We start from the raw sequence: 21,847 nt of genomic DNA on the forward strand, positions 1-21,847 counted from the left end.
TTTCCGGAAACGTATTCTATGCATACATGCATGTTCAACACCTGCGAAGCCCGGTCCGGCCAGGCAGGATGTTAAATTACGGCATTTAAATAATTTCATTTAATCTTTGCGCACGGACCAGGCTCTCGCTCCCCTGCGGCCCTTCCGCGCACCACGTCCTTGCGATTCCTGGTTCGACGGCCGAAATATTTTCTCGTGTAATTTCGCGGACCGCCGAAATAACCGCGGGAACTGGCACGACCACCGACCGGCCACCGGAAACGCCTTCCACATTCTCGTTACGGCCTGTTTCGTTTCACAGGGATCAGAGCTCGGTGAAACGATTTTCCCTGGCGACGAACAGCCAAAACCCACGAAACATTGATATCGTTCTCGGATCGTTTTACGTTTGTAGATAATCTCGGCTATTGTCGACGGAATTTACGAAATTTTGAAAACTTCAAGGTACTTGGATATATTTTTATTTCAGGCGATGTCTATGGATTATTTGCAATGTTTGTATAGGCAGAAGTTCTCATACATTTAGTGTTATTTACTTAGAAAAATGGGAGAGAGAAATGGGATCGATACACCAAATAATTTATTGTGCTTTTAAAATAATTGTTCGTTATGTGTCGCATACGCTAAACTCTCTTTTCAACTGGAAGGTACAAGAAATTTGAAATAGATTTCACAGTTATATTATTACATTATTATTATTATTATTATTATATATTTTTGTATATTTGGAAAAATAATGCATTTAGGGATCAACGTATAAAATAAGACGCGAATTACAATTTTTTGTCTGACGAGAAAACAAAATCTCAGTTATGAGAGATTAATGGAATCTGAACGAACCAATCGTCCAAAGTCAACAGTAAACATCTAAGAAACGAAGAATGTCTACTTAAAAATCCCATTTCTTCAATTCGGATCTTTCATCCGATCATCGCGCAGCTGATCTCTCTGAGCTGAATAATTCTCTCTTAATCTTCCCCTTCGAAGTATCGTTATCTTTCTTCTATCTCGCGTCACTCGAAAACACCGGCGCGGATCGAGTATATTTAAAAATCTCCGGCTGATCCGGCCACGGTCGGCTTCGTTCTACTTTCCTCCACTGACGAGAACTTTGTCGAGCCTTAAGTCAGCACGACCGCATCCTCCGACCACTGATAAAGATGGAAAGTGGCCGGGCATTTGCATGTTTATTCCGCTTCTTTAATTCCAGCTATCCTCTCGACGCGAGTCGACTAGCGCCGCCGTTTCCATCCGGAAAATACGTAGGAAGGAACAAGAGAAAAGAAAAGGTCTGTTTCACCAACCTCTCTTTTCTTCGCCGATTCGCTAGTTTTTTCCTTTCCTTTTTCGAAGCTTGCGCGCCATCTGCCTTGCCTAGCAAGCTTCCCCAAAATTTATACGCGTATATTACGCCCGCTTTCCGTTTTCTCTCGCGTGAAAATTAACGAGCCTGCGGCGAAAACAGGAAGGAAAAAATGTCTGACGCGATAGATGATGAAATAGTGAGGATTTTTAGCGAACATTTATGAGACAATAGTTCGAGATATTTCATTTCGCGAAGAAAATTTACAGTCAATTTTTTTCTATTACGAAAGAGAGAACTTTATTCTAAATTATAATGTTTAACATACGGGTCGCTATATGCTTCTATTTGTATGTATGAAACTTGCGGTCAATATGCGTGCTGATTCGTATGATTGCATTGACTCTATCAGAAATAACCAATCAGACCCGCATTCCTTTGCCTAGTTATTTCATCGTTTCTGCATAATACATTCACTAAATTAAAGGAGTTTCCACCGAAAATAATTCTCAGGAATACTTGTCCGAATATTTTTATTTTCCTGCTTATACAACTTTTATCCGACAACTATTTCAATATCTAAAACACTGGCGTGTTAAGTTGTTTTACTAATGAGCCCACTAGCAGGCTCCGAATAAAACCTTCTCTTTTTTCTCTTTTCTACTGTCTTTCTCTTTATTCTTTCTCCGCAGCGCCATAGTAATATATATCACGTATCTATACCAATCGATATCAACTTGGACTCTTTCATTTTTGTTACTTTGAACCCGCTAATTTTCATTTCCTCGCACGCAACACGAACTTAACTCAAACGGTGCCATTTCCTAACTTAGATCTAACCCTATTCTTTTTCCACCCATTTAACAATTGTTGCAACGATCGGGGCATTAAACGTTGAAACACTGCCTAACAAAGGTGAAACGAAACGATTCTTGGCCGATTTTCGTTCGGTTCGTGATCCGACACCATTTGGACGTCGATAAAAGTTGAGCGGGAAATTCGAGGCCGAAGAATTCAATACAGAGGCGAAGGTTGGGTAGTTGGCGCGATCAATCCGACGATTAATCGCCTGGCGAGTCTATTTTTCATCGAAACTTGGAAGAACTGAATTCCCTGCTGTTCGCTTCCCTTTCTTCGTCGGAAGTTCGCGGCACGTTTCTTAGCATCGCTCTATTAATTAATAATTCACGACCCATTTTGACCGGCTTTCCCCTCCCATCTCTAACTTTACGATCGATATTTTCTTCTTCAACTTCGTACGCTGCCGCTGTAAATTTTCTTTTATGGCTGCCGCGGTTTCCACCGACTCGTTTTCCTTTTCGTTCGTTCGTTCGATCGAGAAAATGAAAAAAAGAAACACAGCGAGCACGATCGTGCGAGTTGCCCGTTAAGGGAAAGAAGTAGAATTTAGTTAGAGACATCTGTCTCCCCTTTCGAAGTTTTTGCGTTTAATTGGACGCGAAAATGGTCGAAGAGATCCCTTCGAGTGAAGTAATTTAATTCACGGGGACGTGGGCTTCGTTGATTCGTTCGACAGCCGCGAAGTTGTTGCAGCTTTTGTACTGTTTTCGTGTTTAGTGGAACGGTTGATAAGCGGAGCAACACTTTGCGCTCTCGGTTCACAGGGAAGAAGAGGTAAATTCTATTTAATTCCCTGTTGAGGATGGAATTCCGTTCTTTTAAGGACCAAAGTAGAAGTAATTAGGACCCTCCTTAAGCAGAAGAAAATCTCTTTGCAGCAAACTTTTACCTCTGTATAATCTCGACCTTATCACTCATTCATGCGCACCCCCTTCTTTTTTCGAATTAAATTCAAACTCGCTCCGAAAATTTTCAAATTTTAGTAAATGGAAGTTTTCTACGTTACGTTCTCCATATGAATCACATATGCTTACAAAGTTACAAAACTCTAACGTATTAGCTTGTCCGGAAAGTTTCTTTCGTTTTATAAGGAAATGATAGACGCACAATGTTTTTTGTTTTATATTAATTTATCGAATTATGCACGAATGTAATAATAGAAATAGAACGAAATGGATCACACCTAATTCAATAAAATACTATAAAACAGACATTTTTGTTCATCTATTATCACCTTATGAAACGAAATGAACTTTTCGGACAACCTATAAACCAGTTTGATTATATTATGGACGCTTATAACGCGTTAATCCATGAACCACTTACGAAAGTGAAACTTTACGAAGGAGATGCTTCGACGTGCAGTGCATCGTCTTGCTTCATACAACGACGACGCTGTGTCTTCCTTTATAATCGCTTATCGTTCATTTACAAATATCTAAGCCATCTATCTCTCTCGTTAATATCACTATTTTTTGACCAGATTCGAACATTACTATTGCAGTATCGTGGACAGATTGTCTAAGAAATATCGGGTGAACTATAAGCAATATTGCGAGAAAGCCTAAGTGCCGACAGGCCCATCAATGTGTCGTCGGTTCTTCAGTCGAATAGTTACGCGGAAAAAAGGCCTAAGTGACCATGACCACGGACGGTTGCGGAACACGTACGTGGTGGGTCCATGAGAAAAGACAGAAGGATGCTTAACACGTTCGTCGCCACGTCACACATATCTATGTGACGAGTATATGTATGGGTGACGCTCTTCTTGCTCGATTTAATTAAATATAGGATATTATATTGAAAACACATTGTACCATACTTGTTATTCATTTACGTTTTGGATAATATATTACATTATTCTATATCGCATGGTATTTGTCAAAACATTCCAAACACATTTGGCGTGATTCTGGGCACTTCGAACAATAGTTGTAGACTCCGTCATCACTACTCTCCTCACTTTCAAGTATATTTTCACACTGTTTACTGAACATTTTGACGATGAAAAAATCACTGATATACGTCTCACAAGTATGTTTCTCGACTAAATCAAAGATCTGAGATATCTGTCAATGAGATCCCTCGGAATACTCTGACTGGAAAGCTTATCGCTTTCTCCATTTCAGAACTAAATAATCTTTTCTTTACAATGAATCGAAGGCGATAAACAATGAATTCCCGCTTGTCGCTCTATTTACTTTCTGCGTACCGGCGGTCGGATTTCGGCCCCGCAGGAAACGGCCGAATCACGCTGGGCGACGAACGTGTTGGCAGAAAGACGAATTAACAGGCAGCAATTAGTTGAGAAATCAGAGTGTGGTCAGAGATTGATGTCAAGAAGGGCGATCCGCGTGAAAGAGAGCGTTGGAACCGTGGTGACGAGAGTTATGAATTAACTATTTAGTTGTCTTAATTATAGCACATTATTGTATTTATTTCACATTAAATAACCATCGTTTCCTGTTTAATGCATTCTAAATAAATTAAAAAATCCTACACTATAACGTTAAAAATTTCTTCAAAAGTACTCGTAACTCAGCGCTTACTTCTAAACACTGTCATCTCTGGATAGCAGTTGGAAAACGAAATTCTTATAGAATGGGAAGAGAGCTTCTAGCGAAGCAGTCGACAACGAGTGAACTGCTTATATTCAAATTGAACTCGTCGGATCGGCTGTTTCTGGCTCCGTATGATACGTGTTCGAGCGTATCCAGGGGTTGCTGGGTGAATGCATTACCGGGCTACAGGTGCAATTACCTTAGTTAATTAACGAATTTACAACAGCGACAGCGACGGTGTGTAAATCGGTCTGTCGTACAGCGGGACCGGCGCGGCGTCGCGAATTGCGAACCGGCCGATATCGTTATCGGTCGCGATGCGTGTAAGCTTCGAAAGCTCGTTCCCGTTGTTTGTATACAGCTTTTCGAATTGCTCGTAATTCCGGCCGTTACTCGTAATTGCCTCTCTGCGGCGTTTTATCCCTTTTCGCGCTTTTGTCCCCCGTCCATCCCTGCCTACAATTTTATTTTTTATCTTGCTATCTTTTTTTTTCATTTTGTTTTGTATCTGTTCTTTTTTCTCTGTTTTCGTCACAGGCTTGCAACTCGTATCTAATTTTCGAAGCGAGTTTTTTTTCCGCTGTAGAAGTGACTCGCGTATCCAGGCTTTTACATGGAAATTTCAATTTGAAAAGTTACGTGTATAGATTGTTGCGCCGATGCATGCTGTTCTCCGAGTGAAAAGCTACGATCGCGCTTCGGATTTCGGATGATGATTCGGTTGAAGATACAAGACCTATCGCGTGTCCTGTGTCAGAAATTTGTATCTTCTGCAAACTACACGAACAGGTGTGGCTGTGTCTGACGATATTGTATTTTTGATGACCGATGCATTATTTTGAAGTTACCATACTATCTACGTATTTCGAGTATTAGATTCGAATAGCATTAGTGCAAAACGTTTCTGGAATTTCTATGGAAGATTAATACGTCCCTAGGGGATTCAGACGAAATGTCAGTTCTTCCGTTACGACAAAAAACTGCAATAAAAGATAATTTCTTTTCTTCGCCAAAGAAAACCCCAGATGTAATGTCCAACCGATCTAATCCAACAATAGCCATTCGATAAAACACGTATATCCAAGCAGAACAGATGTCGCATAGTTTCCATAAAACCCGCAAAACTTAATCGAATTTCAACAACCTTTTTCAAGCTTAAGTATCATCTAAAACATATACAATGTGTGCTCATAAGTATACGTCTACTTCAGTCGTATCAATTTGTTGTAGTAACAATATTGAAATTTGATCAAATTGTAGAAGTTCAATAGTCGCACAAGTATTAGTATATAATTTTACTAATACTAGAAGCGCGTAACTCTCATAACTACGTGAATGAACATACTGACAAAAGAGAATACTATTCTAAAAGAAAACCGTACGTAAAAATCACAGAATAAGAAGTAACATTACGTGACAGAAGTCATCGGAGAAAATTATATACCACAGTATAATCAAATATGAATCTATGGAAACACATTGGTCTAAAATTTTTCTGAAATCTCGCTACTTCCATTGTTGAGAATTGTGGATCCTAATTGCCGAAATAAAAGTAAGGGAACACCAAGCTTACACTTAGAATTCAAATTAAAATAGTTATAGATTTATTTAATAAACGATTTCTAGGATCTTCGTCGATATACATTTGTTGAACAGTTACATTCATCTGTTTTTCGAGCCGCCGCTCACACACATACTTCCACACACTCATATTCACATACGTGTGTCACTACTACGCGGCCAATCTAGTCTAGCACATAAAATTATACATATCTCAATATCCATAAGTTTTCAAATAACTCAATGTACATCTTACGAAAACTAAGCAAACGGCTGGGTAATTCTAAGAGGTTGCGAAGCACAAGACTTCATATCGTTTGCTCGTAAAACAGAACCAATTACCTCGATCGATTTCCTTTAACGAACAAAGCGAATACTCGCTAGGGAATCCTGACCGCGTGGAAAATCAGCCATTCAATGATATCGTCGTTTAGGGATGGTGGATGCGGGGTTACATCTAGATTTGAACGCACCCGATGAAACGACGTTGATTAATTGGACCACGGTAATTAATTCGAAGCTCGACAGACTAAGGTGCGACGAAGACTTTAGACATAATCCACCTGCGCACGCGCCATTCCCTCCAAGTATATTTCATTTCACCCCGTTATCTGTCGCTGATAATCTCGAATTTAACTATCGGAACTCGAAGACTTTATTTTTAGTTGGAGCAGCCGTGAAAGTTTTATTAGAAACCCTGGAATTTTTCCGAACTCGAACTAGAAGCCTGAGACGAATGGGATTTTCCTTCCTGTTGCCAAACTTTTTCTTTATCCTTGCCAGCCTGCCTCTGTACTCTGTAACCGAGCAGACGGAGGGCGGGGGCCGATCGTCGATCGTTTGACTTGTCGCTCGTTACTTGTTACTTACGAATGTCGTCGGAACTTTCACGGTGCGTTGCTTCCACTTCAGAAAGGAATCGAACGTTTTATCGAGCGATAAAATCGGCCCGGATCACTGGGATTATTTTAAGAATGGTACGTACCCTTTCAGAGTGCTGCTTCAGAGTTAGGGATCGCGGATCTTATTTCAGAATTGCCACGGTGATAAATTTTATTTCGTTTTTAATTCGATTAAAATAACAGTCTTGCTCCTGTTTGTTACTAAACAGAGTTGAATACATTTTATCAAAATTGATATTCATTGTACGACTTCATCCCTGGAATTATTTTTGCATTAGAAATATATTTATCTTGAGCCATAATAAATATATATTCCAAACGCACTATACATTTCTTTTTTTTTATAATTGGATAATCAGAGCGACGCACCGTGTGCGTTAATAGCAGCGAAAGTATAAAAAGTCTAAAGATATGAGAAAAGAATTGAAGAATTGCTAGCAATGAACGATATCATTCTTAAACCGCTATATTAGGGTGATCAAGAACTTTTAAACAGAGAAATGAACGGATCACGATGGTAGAGCTATCTCAGTCGAAACATTTTTTCCTTAAAATGGAGTTTTGTTCCGCGGACACATTCTAAGAGGTCCGTGACAAGTTTCGCGGAAAGTTTCGTCCAGATCGGAGTAGCGTGAAGTTTAAAATTATTTCGAATGTTATCCGAACCGTGATGGGCACGGAAGCTCGAAAGTCTCCGGAGTGCTGCAAATCTTGAAAGCTTTGAATGTGTTACCGAAACTTTCGTGGCTTCTGACGGTCTCAAAAATTTCACAAATCCAGATGATTTTAAAACTTTCGGCCTGTCCTCGAATCGCTCAAGAAAAGAAATTAAAGAACGCGTAATCGTTTCCAGTTATTTTTTACCTTACCAGTTTTATAACTGCTCTTTCTGACGTAATTTAGGAACTCGCGACTGAAATTTGGAAACTGTGAGTTTGAAGCCAATAGTAGAGAGAGAGAGAGAGAGAGAGAGAGAGAATTGAGAGACCTACATTACAAACTAACTAAAATAAGTACCTTCTGAATGGTCCATTGTGAGTTTTTCGACATTTTGCTACACTCTCAAAAGATTAATAGAAAAAATATTCGAAGGGCGCAGCCTACCTATAAAACGCTTAATCCCATTTACATTTTTATCTTTTCAGAAAATCCACTTGTCTAATAAAAAATTTCAATCCCGCTATCCATCCACTTGAATCATTTCATCACGTCAGTGTACCTAGAACGTTTCGAAAAGGAAGGAAAAATATTTAAATAGAACAGAAACGAAACAAACCTCATCGAACAAAAGAGAAGGGTGAGAAAGGGAAGCAACAAGGATAGAAAGAAAAATTCTAGACACCGAGCGTACATTCGCGGCTTTCATTGGTCGTCCCTCGATTTCCACGGGAAACTCTCGTTTTCACGGGACGAGAGAAAGAGATTTATCGGCTCCGTGAGAACACGAAAAGTGTCGCAGCCAGCCAACGAGCTTCTGGTTCAACCTGGCTGAATCAGGGGTAAGTAGGCGGGGGGGGGGGGGGGGGCGCGGGTGTAAAAGGGTCGAAGGACTTTTTTCTGAACTCATCGATCGTCGAACCAGGTTATCTCTTTTTTCGCGACGAGACCCCTCTTAAGATTGCTGTTTGCAGCGAGCTTGCCTGTCAAAACAAATTAATCGGGGATATTAATGAGGAAAACTGAAGCGATGCAAAGAGATGGAGAGGGTGGAATTTATTAACAGACGGAACAATTTAATTAAGGTCCGCGACCGGTCACGCCGAAGGCTGATTTAACGGGCGTTTATTTATTATTAAAACAATTAAGAAGCTTTCCTGAAATTGAACGCCATAATCGGCAATATCGAATGTTGTGTCCCTGCCTTCCTGCGGTTCTCTTATTTTCCTTTCACTTGGTCCTCCTTCCCTTACGGTGGTACTTTTTGAAACGATAAATCTAGTAATCTATAAGTCGAGTATTTTCTTCGTTCGATATTTTATCATTACTGTTTGTTCCTTCAATTCGAAGCGTTTTAATAATCTTATTATTTTTATACTTTTTATAATTCGGATATAATCGATCAGATTCTAAATTATCTTTTAAAATGAGAAAATCCTTTTGAAAATAGACGGATGGAAAGGTAAAGATTTCATCTTTAAAATAAGCCCAGATAGACTCTCGTATGATATTTTCTCACGAAGTTATTTATAGCAGTTCAAAGAGCGGCAATTTCTCGATCAAAATTTAGTGGTTCTTTAATTTTATGGACGAGTGTAAAACTACATTCGGATCTGAACTTTTTGGCATCCACTGTACTTCCTTCTTCCCAATACGAATTACAATAAAAAGCGAGTATCGTTGGTGGCTTTCACCCTTACGATATCGACGAAGGGGAAATCAACAAACGCTAATTACGATCATAAAGTTAGGTTGAACGGGCACAAAGTCAAATCGGTCGCATCATCGTCGTCGATGATCCCATCGTAAAATATTATTCGAGAAAATATTTTCTCTCCCCCATGGACCTTTTAACCATCTTATATTCATGCTTTTGTTTCGCGTCTACTTCCTACAACGCTCGTTATTTTTCTTCCGTGCCTTCATCCGGTATTTCCGAGTGCATCGCGCCGCTTTTAAGGCTGTAATCATTTTGTTTTTGAATATTTCATGCATATCGAGATTGATCCGGTAGGGATCGGGAATTTTTATGGAAATAGCTCTTCTTTCTTTCCCCTTTTCTGCCCCTTCCAAACTTTCTCCAACCCCCTTTTCTTCCTGTCGCTCCACCGTGCTTTAACGTAAGTAATCCTTCCGCCGTCGTATTTGCATACATTCCCTCTGCGTATCCGGAATGCTGCCACGCGTTTCCGACCTTTCCCTTTTTCCTCCTTCCTCTCTTCCATGCTTTATAAGGCTCTATCTGCAGATGTAAAAAGGGGAATTATATAGATAAGAGGTATAAACTTTGTAGCATGGAGATATTTCTTTTATTAGGGAACAATGATATAATTTTCTTTATGTCTTAAATATTTAGTAGGCAGTATTTACATTTTATTACAATTTGATTTATAATCTAAGTTCTCAATCTTCAAATGTATTAATCTTTTCTATAATAAAATCTTTTAACGAATTTGTTAATATCTTAATCGCTACAAGAAATTTATTAATCTCGTAATTTATTTCGTTCTATCGTTTCAGAGAATTTAGAATGATTTTCTCTCGTAGCAAATTATTCATTTCGTATATTCGATGTTGAAGCTGATTTTTCGCTATGATGTTTATCTTCTATATTCAATAAACGTTATACCAAATGCAGACGTGTTCCTCTGTTTGTATAACTTTTTCTCAGGAGAAATGGTAGATTTAATCAATCGTATATCTTATTTATTATTATAGGACTTTCCTCTATCGCGCAAAAGGAAATTTTGTTTCTATTGGATTTAATATACGGCACTGTCACGTTTGCTTTTATACGATGTCACGTATATTATTGATCTTTCGCGTTGAGGCAATTTTGATGTTTGTTATCACAATAGACAGATCGTAAGAATTCCCCCCAGTGTCGATATCGAAAAAGGAACTTCACTGGTTTTATCTGCTTTAAGAAAAGTATTTTCTTTCTCAAGATATTCGTGGCCATCTCATCCATGGAGAGATATTGGCCGCTGTCTGGTTATCGGTAGAGCTTTATTTTAAAATCAAATTGAAAAGTCATGGAACATTGTGTTATGGGGACTGTATTTATATATAGCTCTACTTAAATATAGATATTATATAACTTTCCATTTTTCTTCGAAAACTTCCCCTTACACATAAATCAGATTTTACACGCGCGATGTTTAACTTTAACACCTGATTCCTCAAAATATTCTTTACACATAGAACAGGTTTCGCACGTGAAGCGACGACTTTATCATTTGATTCCTAAGGCACTATCTTTGCCCATAAAACGAAATATTAACTTTAACACCTGATCTCTATGATCAACCACTTTCCTTCCTTGTCTTACTCAACATCCATAAAATGGTCATATTGAAGATTTTCCATCTTCAATTCAAATCATGTTCATTTACATAATCGAACTAATATTATTAGAGAAATGTTACAAACTGCCAGTTAAAAGCTTTTAGTTACCAATATCGACAGATACTCTTACGTAACAGCAACAAGTTAGCAATCAAATTGCAAATTTGCAAAGTAAAAGTTTACAACCCGTAACCTGTAATTTGTCAATTCGTTGATATCATCAGCTGGTAGATTATTCCTTGAGTATGCCTTTTAGAAGTCAAAAGACGCGCTTAACACTGAAACGCTGAACGACTTTCCATCGCTGGACCCTCGACCCGTCAATTATTGCACCTCGTATTCCAAGCACAATTCGAATCGCCCCATTCTTTCTGCCAGAACTCCCTAAAAACGAACGAGAAAAGAAAGAAAGCAGAAAGAAGAGAACCCTTCAAAATGTCCTCACTCGTAACAAGATCCTCTTACGCCGCGAAAAGAGGTTCTCTCATTTTACATTCGCGTCGATCCCGACGTGGAAGAAAGCGTCTCCAGTCGTCTGGCTCTATCGGGCAATCTCGATTCCAAAATGCCGAAGAAGGCCAGATATAAAAGGGAGGGGGTGACGGAGAGGGAAGGTGCAGCATCGAAGGCAGCCTGTTCACCTCTTAAAGGATGGGAGAAATAGGGGTCCATTGGGATCGCGACAGCGCGCCAAGTCCAATTAAGATGTTTTTCAAGCAGCCAGCTTTTAGCCCGTAGCAGACATCGAGGCGTCGCGACGCCTCGGCCTCCTCCTGGCCTCTGAATTCATATGCATACATGAATACATTTCGCCCAATCAACTATCCTTTTCCGAGGTTGCCGTCGCGAACGCGCCCCCCACGGACGCGTATGGGGGTGGCTGACGGTTTTTAGATGGCAGAAAATCCACACGCTAATGAAGGCTACCCCCACTACTCCACCTGTAATCCACCGTTTCGTAATTAAGCTTTTTCTACGATGGATCTCGCTGCTTTTTTACGAGCTCTCTTGGAACTCGAGCCGAGATATCGCGACTCATCGTGAGCTCTCCGAGTTCCAAGAGCGACAAGATTGATGGATGGGGGTGTTTATAGACCGATCCGAGTCACGGTGGTCGAATTGGCTGGTCAAAATGGAGATACGGCTTGAGAGGTGAAAATATTGTTTGGGATGGATAATTCAATATTGTTCGGGTTTATCGTTCTTGAAAAATGCAACACTTGTCGGCGCTAGTCGCAGAACTTTTAAACATAGTTCGATAAGATGGTACACAGAGCAATCCTGTCATCGTTTCCGGTTCGTCATTCCAAGCTTTCGTTTATACTCGGGTGATTCTTCAAATTAGTAAGAGGAATTTAGAAATTACGATGGAGTAATATTCAGGGCCGTCTATCGATGCCGACAAAGGTTTCGAGGTATTTTTATAACCATGAAATTGGAGACAGTTTCGTGGAATCGATGCCTAACTCGGGAAGATCGTGGTGGTAATTGCACGAGGTCGAAAAGTTTCTTCGCCACCTTGAACGATCGGTGATTAGCGTTTTCTCGGAATTCTTTTGGTCTTCCATTTATTTTCTAAATTACCACTACGTTTGATAGCTGATAGGCTTGATAATTGTATGCAATTTGCGCGTGATTTTCTGAATGCACGATATGAACCTAAGAGGGGGAAAAGAAACCTTGAATTACGGCTATAGCGTCCCGATACATCCGTGCTTTTGTTTCATTATTCATCGCTACTCGAGAAAATTAAAATTCTTTTAGCAAGGGATTCATTTGATCAAAGCGATGCGATAAGAACCTGACTTCGTGCATTAGATCTCTTTGCATTAAGCGGTTATATGATAAACAACCAAATTAAAGGAAAGCCATTAATTTATACTATTTTTAGACGGGTTATTATATTTTACCATCTTCCTATATTACTTTTAGGATATAAAATGGTCATGTTACAACTATTCAGAAATACAAAAATATTCGTGTTACATTTTCCCACAATTATCTTTTTGTATAAATGAGCAGTATAAATACTTCAAGTTGCTCTTATCTTGAACCTTGACTTTTGTTTGCACTTTGGACATTCCTTGGACATTTGAAGAATTTCAGTGGTTGGTCGGGAACGCCACTGTTAGCCAAGAATTGACATTTCATTGTAGCCGAGCAATGCTTTAAGCGTCGGAGGTGGCAAAGATTTATGATCAGGAAATGCCTACAGAGATGGTTAGGAAATCTTCGAAATAGATATATTGTTCGAATTCTCCGGCTAGTGACAATCTCGAATGACATATGTCTGGTATCGAAACTATTCCACTGACCTCGTACAATTAACACCGTCTGCATATTCCAACAGATTCCATCATATATTTTATCTCGTATTATAATAAATGGAAGACGTTGCACTTGGGGAAAGAATAAGATATTTTTATCTCGATCAAAAGTATTTAAAACATTTGTTTATATACCATAACATTTTAAACAAAGAAAAAAGAAACACTCTTTTCTGAACAAAACCAAAGCTCTTTAACTAAATAATCCTTCTTTTAGTCGAAAATTTCTTTGAAAACTGGTCGATGACTCGTACAAATACAATCGTTAGACTTAGAGTAGAAAATCCCCATGACGGCATACGTGGGCACATCACAAATGTGATCGTGTCAAGGAAACTAAGGATGATTTAAAAACCAATCGAATCCCTATAATTCTTACTGCGGAAAAAAATTTACAAAGAAGTCCTCGATCATGAAATAAATCAATCTTTCAACTACAGAAACCTCAGAATCCTGGAAAACCTTACGATCCTTCTTTCACCCATCGATCCAAGTAAGAACAGCCCCCGTGGCAATTTTCAAGCCGTTCCATCCACCGATTAATTGTTTTTATCGAGAAATCCCGGCGAGGCTAATCCGCCCTTGATTAATTCCATCTAGCCAAGTCGGTGCTCCTTATCGAGTGGAATCTGACGAACCTCTTCGTTACCTCTGTATTTAAGCTCACTGACGGACAGTTTAAGACAGGAATCCAGAAAGGATAATTTCGCCCTTCTTTCTTAGAACAAGCGGAGGGGAAAAAATCCCCAACAATTATCCGCAGCGGTGGCTAGCCTGTAATTACGTCAGTTAACAGGTCTCACCCTGCAGAGGGTGTGTATCCACTTGTGCTTGTCCGCTCATTACGAATTATCAGACGCCCGTCCTTTCTTCCCCGCAGGAAGGACAGGTGGATAATTAAAACAGGTGTCAGTGAAGCAGTTGACACCGGCATGGGGAAGCTGGGATAGAATAAGGGTGGAATCCAGACCGCAAAGGGGATCAACAACGACCGCGATGTAACTACGAGTTGTGTTGCTTCTCGTACTGTAGGGAAAGCTGTAGATGTGTAGAAGGAAGTGATAGGGTGGGGAGAGGTTTGCTGAACAGGTAACGGTGAGCAAGGAAGATGAAGCAAAGGGTACAGAGGATGGAAGAAAGGTTGGAGGAGGGCAAACGCAAGGCAGAGGACTCGAACGAGGCTGCGTTAGCTTCTACACTTAATCACTTTTGCTAATTGCAGAATGATTGCTCCGCGCTTGAAGTTTCAATAATGGGGTTGTTACACCTCCCTTCGAGAGAGAGAGAGAGAGAGAGAGAGAAAGAGAGGGAGCAGTCTCGCAACTGGTTGTACACTGGAGTAAGGCTCTCCAGTTATCACCCTTTCTCCTGTTATCTACCGCCTCTTACCTTACCTCGTTCCGAGGCCACGTTTCCCTTTCCTCCAGAAGCAACCCCGTTTTGCAACCCCTCTCCAATGGCTGCTTCCTCCAGGTAGCTGATGAATGCCATAATAGTCTACCTGCCTTCGGGTGATAAGAAAGTAATCATTCCATCTGGCCACCGTTATTTCATTAACTCGAAGGTTCACCCCGACCACTGGCCAACCCCCATCTGGATCGGAGTTTCCGCGAAAACGGCGTTGGAGAGACTGGCTGGATCCGTCAAGCTGCTAATTATGCAATTATATCGTTGGTTAGAGGGCGAGGCTTGGTCGCTCGCTGTTCGAAAATGAAATTCCTCGGCGAGTGGGCTAGGCGATGTTATAAATATCGGGTTAATGTTGCGTCGCTTGACAAATAGCCGACGCCTGGACGCGATACGCTCAAGCGAGATACTATAAATCCTGACGGTGTTGGTTGGCCGTGTGGACCGGGTACCAAGCTGGTGTTTTCAGCGTTTTAGGAGCTGTATGTCAGCTACGTAGTTTATACATTGGCTTTTGATCGAAGATAATTATTATGATTTTTAAAGGAAAGGGAATTTTTTAATCGAAGAGAATACAAGTTCTGTAATAGTGGGCATGTGTTTTTTGATAATAGAGCTTTGGCAAGTTTGATCAGTAATAGTGTCTGTGTTTAGATTTGCGATGTAGTAATAGTCAAGGGCTTGCGATGTAATAGTAGTCAAGGGCTTGTGTTATTTGTGGTTTCTATTGGTTTCCATTTTGCCTTAGTATTATTATGAAGAGATTGATTGAATGCACATAATGGGAATATAATATAATCAGTAAATTGTTTCCGTATTAGTTTTTTAATATTATATTATCAGATATAGTTGCTGTTACACAACATACATTTCGTATCAAATATTCTGCGAATTTTCTAAAATTAATTTTTTAAGTCATACGACATTAAAAAAACACGTTGTACACATATTGACAAATTGAGATGGTATACAAATATTTCGAAACCTGACAAAATTAATTGCTATATTCTCACTAATTTAATAATTGGAATAAACATTTAGACAAAATTACCGAATAAAATCGTAGCCGATCGTAAAATCTCTTCCACTTTGCAAATAATATCGGAGAGTAATAACGGAAACACGGGTTGTCGTCGATAACGTAGCGTTAGGTATTTAAAAGGAAATTTTAATATTTAACATGTAAAAACTGCGCTGCGGAAGCAACAGAGTATCGAAAATGCATGCATTATACAACGAAGCGTTGAATGTCAGGTATTACGAAACACGCGTGAAAATCGACTGTGTAAACTAGTTTTCTCCGAGGCAAGTTCATCTAATACAGGCATCGATACGTTATCTGATATTTTTTTCATTATTACCTTCAGTTTTCATATTTCGACCGATAAAACGTTCAATATCCTATCACATCGAAATGTATATATTATATATGCAGATTTTACATTATATACAGAGTGTTCTAGTTTTTAAGGCAAAATTTTATTACGATATTCTATACATATGAATACGACAAAAAAGGTTGTACGAACATAAAAATTGATAAGAGAAATAGTAAATAAGAAGGATAGAACAGTACTTAAGTAACTAATTGTCGAATCTTGAAAATTTTGCTTCATAAAATTTGGAACGTATTCTGTATAACCATAGAACAGATAGAACATGGTAACAGATATTGGCGAATATCGTATCGTTTCTTTCGTTTTCATCTCGTAATAAAGCATAATTTCCAAGAAAACTGGTTACTTTCCGCGCGAATGTAAAAATTTTCCCGATCGCAGTTCTCATTTACATAACACAGAATAAACGGAGAGCTGTACCAAATGCTGGGAATTTGAAACAAGCTCGCAATACAGGATCAACATCCTTATTGCAAATTACTCGACTGTTCTATCGCACGATGCGTTTCGTTTCGTATATCTGTTTACTTACCTATGAATATGTACATTGTGGAGAGATCTGTCCTCTCTACTCACCGACACGCTATTTCGTCCCTCTGGCTCATAATAATTTTACATTTTAATGGTCGACACGTACGAACGAAGAATTGGAGCACGAGACGAATTAATATTTCGCTTTACATATTTTCCATATGGACCTGCAGTTCTAATAAATTAAACATTATCCAATAGGCAAGTTACTTGCATTTGTATTAACAGTAAAATAAACGTGCTTGGCCATACACTTCTTTTATACAATAGGATATGCTAGAACCAACTATGTAATTGATCTTCCTTTTTATGAAATAGATCTTTCTTCATCATAAACATCGATTTATCCCAGCATATCTATACACTGTGATACGTATCTAAATGTATTTAGAGATTTAAATAAGAAAACTTTAAAAAATCCCTGCCCCCGCCCAAAAAAAAGAAATGTCGAAAAGATAATATACAATTAATTCACTTAATTTTAACATGTAGTATGCAGGTTTAAGTATTTATTTTATCATTTCACTAGTTGTTCACTTTTAATTCCTGGGTTCAACTTCAAAGGCGAAAGAGATGAACTTTTCCACCGATTTAACGATGATGATACTTGATACGAGCGTATAAAAAAACCGGTTGAGCTCGGGAAATGTTAACAACTTGAAAAGCACCGGTACTAAATTAACTGAAAATCCTGTTTCGACGAGAAACCTTTAAAAAAAAAGTGCGCGAGATTGCTGAAACGGGAACATTTACAAGCACTCTACCAACAAAATCGTTAAATGCGCATTTCCCTTCCAACAAACTATAACACGCAGCGACGCGTTCAACGAGTCGTTTGTTATCATTCGCGAAATTTACGGCTATGTTCTTCCCCCAAAAATATTCCCAACGAGTCCAGATAAACTAGAAAAAAAATACCAGTGATTTTTTCTGTTTTCACCCTGTGAAAGAGGAACGAAGAGAAAGCCGATCGTGGAAGAAGAGGGGTTGTAACGGGCCATTCGAGGGTGAGAATCGTGGAACAAAAGGGGTTAATTGCGTCGATATGTCGATGATAAAGGCGAGAACACACGAATAACAATCGCATTGTGGTAAAAACGCGACTGTGTGTATCGGCATTGACCCCGTAATTTTTAATTGCACTCGCGTGTCTCGCTATCGTTATCGCACCCCTCTCATTAACACGGCAAAAAGAATCGTCCGTGAAACGTTGTACAACGATCGTTGGTGAATCGTTTTCGGAAATGTTTCTTTTAACGAGCAGGCTATGATAGGGCTGCTGTTAAGAGGTTTTCCGCGATTTAGAAAGGGGTGAACGAGGCAATCGGAGATTAATTAATAGGGAAATTAACCACGTAGTTGTGTTTGAATAAAGATGATTGTCGAAGAATTGATAGCGCGGAATATACGTTAGAGTTTATTAAATTCACGATCAGAAGGAAAAAGACTCGAGAAAATGGATTTTTGGAGAAATTTAATTAAAATTAAAATTAAAATATGTCCGCGAGATATTGAAGCGTCAGCTAGCTTAGACAAAATCCAAATTGGCAATTGTTATCGAGGTGCAAGAAGGAACACCGAATTTTCCAAAATGAAATATTCTACTGGCTATAAACGAGGCTAGAACGAAATACGTTGTGGAAAATCTGAAACTGAGAAGCAGCAGGGAAATCACGTCCGCGTCGTAAAACCGACTTAAAACTATCTTTTGCTAAAGCTTTATTATTAATTGCTATTGTGTACCATCCGAATGCACGAGGGATCTTTAGTTAGGGACGAAATTTTCACTGTGGATCGGCCAACAATGTCGCCGCGAATATTCTGAATTATTATGCATTAAATGAAGATGAGAAAGTATCACGGAACACTTTGCTGGAAAACCGCGCGGCGTGTATGGATCGTTGTATAAGATTCTCTTTGTGTGCAACGTCGCGTGCCGTCACGGTGGCAAATTCCCGTGCTGACGTGCCTGGGGCGTCGGTTATACGAGTTGTTTATACGAGCAATAATTTATTACTTACCCTTACGACGCGTCGGATCGTTAATATCATAGACGTCAGAACTATGGAAGATGGAGAACGCGGCGGAATTGTATCGTGCTTTAAACGAAAAGACGCGCGATACTTCAACCACGACTATGGTCGTTTTAGTTCCCATGTTAACGACTACTAACGAGAGATTCGGCGTCGTTCATATCAATTTTGCGTACATTAAGATTCGCTATCTTTGTATTGTTCTTTGTATTGCTTCCTTTATAGTTATTTTTTAATTTTATAGTACTCGTCCAATTACGATCACGTGTAGAAATTTAATTGTTCTAATTATAACACTTGCTCTATCATAAATGACAAATTGTCCGTGGCTGTTCAAATTTTGCGTACATTAAGATTCGCTATCTTTGTATTGTTCTTTGTATTGCTTCCTTTATAGTTATTTTTTAATTTTATAGTACTCGTCCAATTACGATCACGTGTAGAAATTTAATTGTTCTAATTATAACACTTGCTCTATCATAAATGACAAATTGTCCGTGGCTGTTCAAATTTTGCGTACATTAAGATTCGCTATCTTTGTATTGTTCTTTGTATTACTTCCTTTATAGTTATTTTTTAATTTTATAGTACTCGTCCAGTTACGATCACGTGTAGAAATTTAATTGTTCTAATTATAAGACTTGCTCTATTATAAATGACAAATTGTCCGTGGCTGTTCAAATTTTGCGTATATTAAGATCCGCTATTTTTGTATTGTTCTTTATATTGCTTCCTTTATAGTTATTTTTTAATTTTATAGTACTCGTCCAGTTACGATCACGTGTAGAAATTTAATTGTTCTAATTATAAGACTTGCTCTATTATAAATGACAAATTGTCCGTGGCTGTTCAAATTTTGCGTACATTGAGATTCGCTATCTTTGTATTGTTCTTTGTATTACTTCCTTTATAGTTATTTTTTAATTTTATAGTACTCGTCCAGTTACGATCACGTGTAGAAATTTAATTGTTCTAATTATAACACTTGCTCTATTATAAATGACAAATTGTCCGTGGCTGTTCAAATTTTGCGTACATTAAGATTCGCTATTTTTGTATTGTTCTTTGTATTGCTTCCTTTATAGTTATTTTTTAATTTTATAGTACTCGTCGAATTACGATCACGTGTAAAAATTTAATTGTTCTAATTATAAGACTTGCTGTATCATAAATGACAAATTACCCGTGACTGTTCAAATTATTAGTCAATACGCAAATGGTCTTGTATATGGCAATTAATTTATTACTCTGAAATGCCACAGAGGAAAGACCATAGTAGAATTTTTTCCATGAAAGCACATTTTCGTAGCAAAGCAATTTCTCTGACTTGAAAGCTTATATCGCTTAAATCATTTATGTACTCGTCCCTGAACGACATACTTTTGAAGGCAAAAGTTCAAAATGTTTGGTGAAATGATGGGTAAAGTACGAGCTATAATCTGAAGGAGATATTTAGCTCTTTGAAGTTTCTATGCTTATTCTGATTGAAGAGGAGACGAGGATTCGTGCAACAGTTTCAAAAATTGATATTTACGAATCGGTATTGAAAAAAATATTAATATCAACTAAATTAGCATCATATCGAGAATATGTCCTTAAATTGAAAAAAGAAAAGATTCTTTTTCTCATTTGTTGCATAGCGTACAATCTCGTAAATTTTTTCTATCGTATAATTGTTACTGACCTTTAACACGGCGCCTATTGCAATTATGTGCGGACAAAAGATGACGTATTTCCCTAAAATTAAATAATATGCATCATATCTTACATAATGAAAACCCTATAACAATGAACAGTTCTCGCTGCTTCTTGTTGAGAAGTTCAGCAAAGGAGCCTGATGCAGATGAGAAACGAGATCATTCCTCTTGGTTAACCCATAGATTCACGAAGGAAGGATTCGTTACTTGGAACGTTCTTGGTATATCGATCCTCGCGATCCACGCGAAAAGAAAGTTAAATTTCTCAGAGGAGACGGCGGGAAATGCGAGCGGAAACGGGCCGAAGATGAAGAGAAGGAAGAGGGAGAGCTCCCTGTTGGTTCGTGTCGCCCTACGAAACGAGTTCGAAAGCCCTTTTACCGAATAAAAGTTGACGCGAACTGGTAAGGTTCCGAAGGCGGGCTACGCCGGCGCAGGCCACACGGAAAAGTTGAAATTATAAAAATTTCAAATTTTCAAACGGCTGACAGACGACAAGACGACGATTCGCGGCCGCCTGGGATAGCCACTGTCGCGGTTTTTCGACCCGTGAACTTCGCCAAACTTGGAACCGGGGAAAATTGGAAACCGCCGGAAAAAAATTGTTTCGTCGATGTCCACGCGGCGTTATCGAAACGCTTTCCCAATTTCAACATCACCTGATAACGCGTTGATAGCTGCAGTTGCGACTCTTTCAAAAGACTGTGTTTTTTTCTTTTTTTTTTTTTTTTTGTTTTTAGAAAGAAGATTTAGGAGGGGACGTTTGATACGAGTGATAGTCTTCGTTTGGAAAATATTTTACGTTCAACTTGTTAGTCGCGGAAATTAACTGATTGATTGGATTACCAATCTCTTGGATGTTATGATCTCTCTATTTACGACCAGTCAGAAGTCAGTATTAATCTACAAATGGGAAAGTAGAGGAAAATGATCTACGAACAGTATGTTCTTAGATTTACTTTAGAATTTATTACTTCTTGTATCATTTGTTTGCGATAAAGAAACTTATGGGGAAAAACCGCTTGTCTTTCACTGATTGTAATAATTCGATGATCGTAAATCATTTCGATCTATTTTCATGGGTAGAACGATTAATTAATTTTAATTGGAAATTTTTGAAATTTCAAACGTCGGTACGTAAATGAAACGTGAATTTACATTATACCTTTGTGGAACTTTGTAAGAGAGCCAGTTGTAACATTCCTCAAATAACAGTGGTGTATTTGATAAAATAACATGCTCGTTATTTCTGAAAACTAGCGA

The 21,847-nt window shown here is 38.7% G+C and overlaps 1 protein-coding gene across 3 annotated transcripts in view; it reads left to right on the forward strand.

Annotated features, from left to right (window-relative positions):
- The window catches only part of LOC100649304 (carbonic anhydrase-related protein 10), a 230,806-nt gene that overhangs the window by 135,213 nt on the left and 73,746 nt on the right, over positions 1-21,847 (forward strand). The window lies entirely within an intron of this gene.

Source organism: Bombus terrestris, chromosome 11 (assembly GCF_910591885.1).
Source record: "Bombus terrestris chromosome 11, iyBomTerr1.2, whole genome shotgun sequence".
NCBI classification, from domain to species: Eukaryota; Metazoa; Arthropoda; class Insecta; order Hymenoptera; family Apidae; genus Bombus; species Bombus terrestris.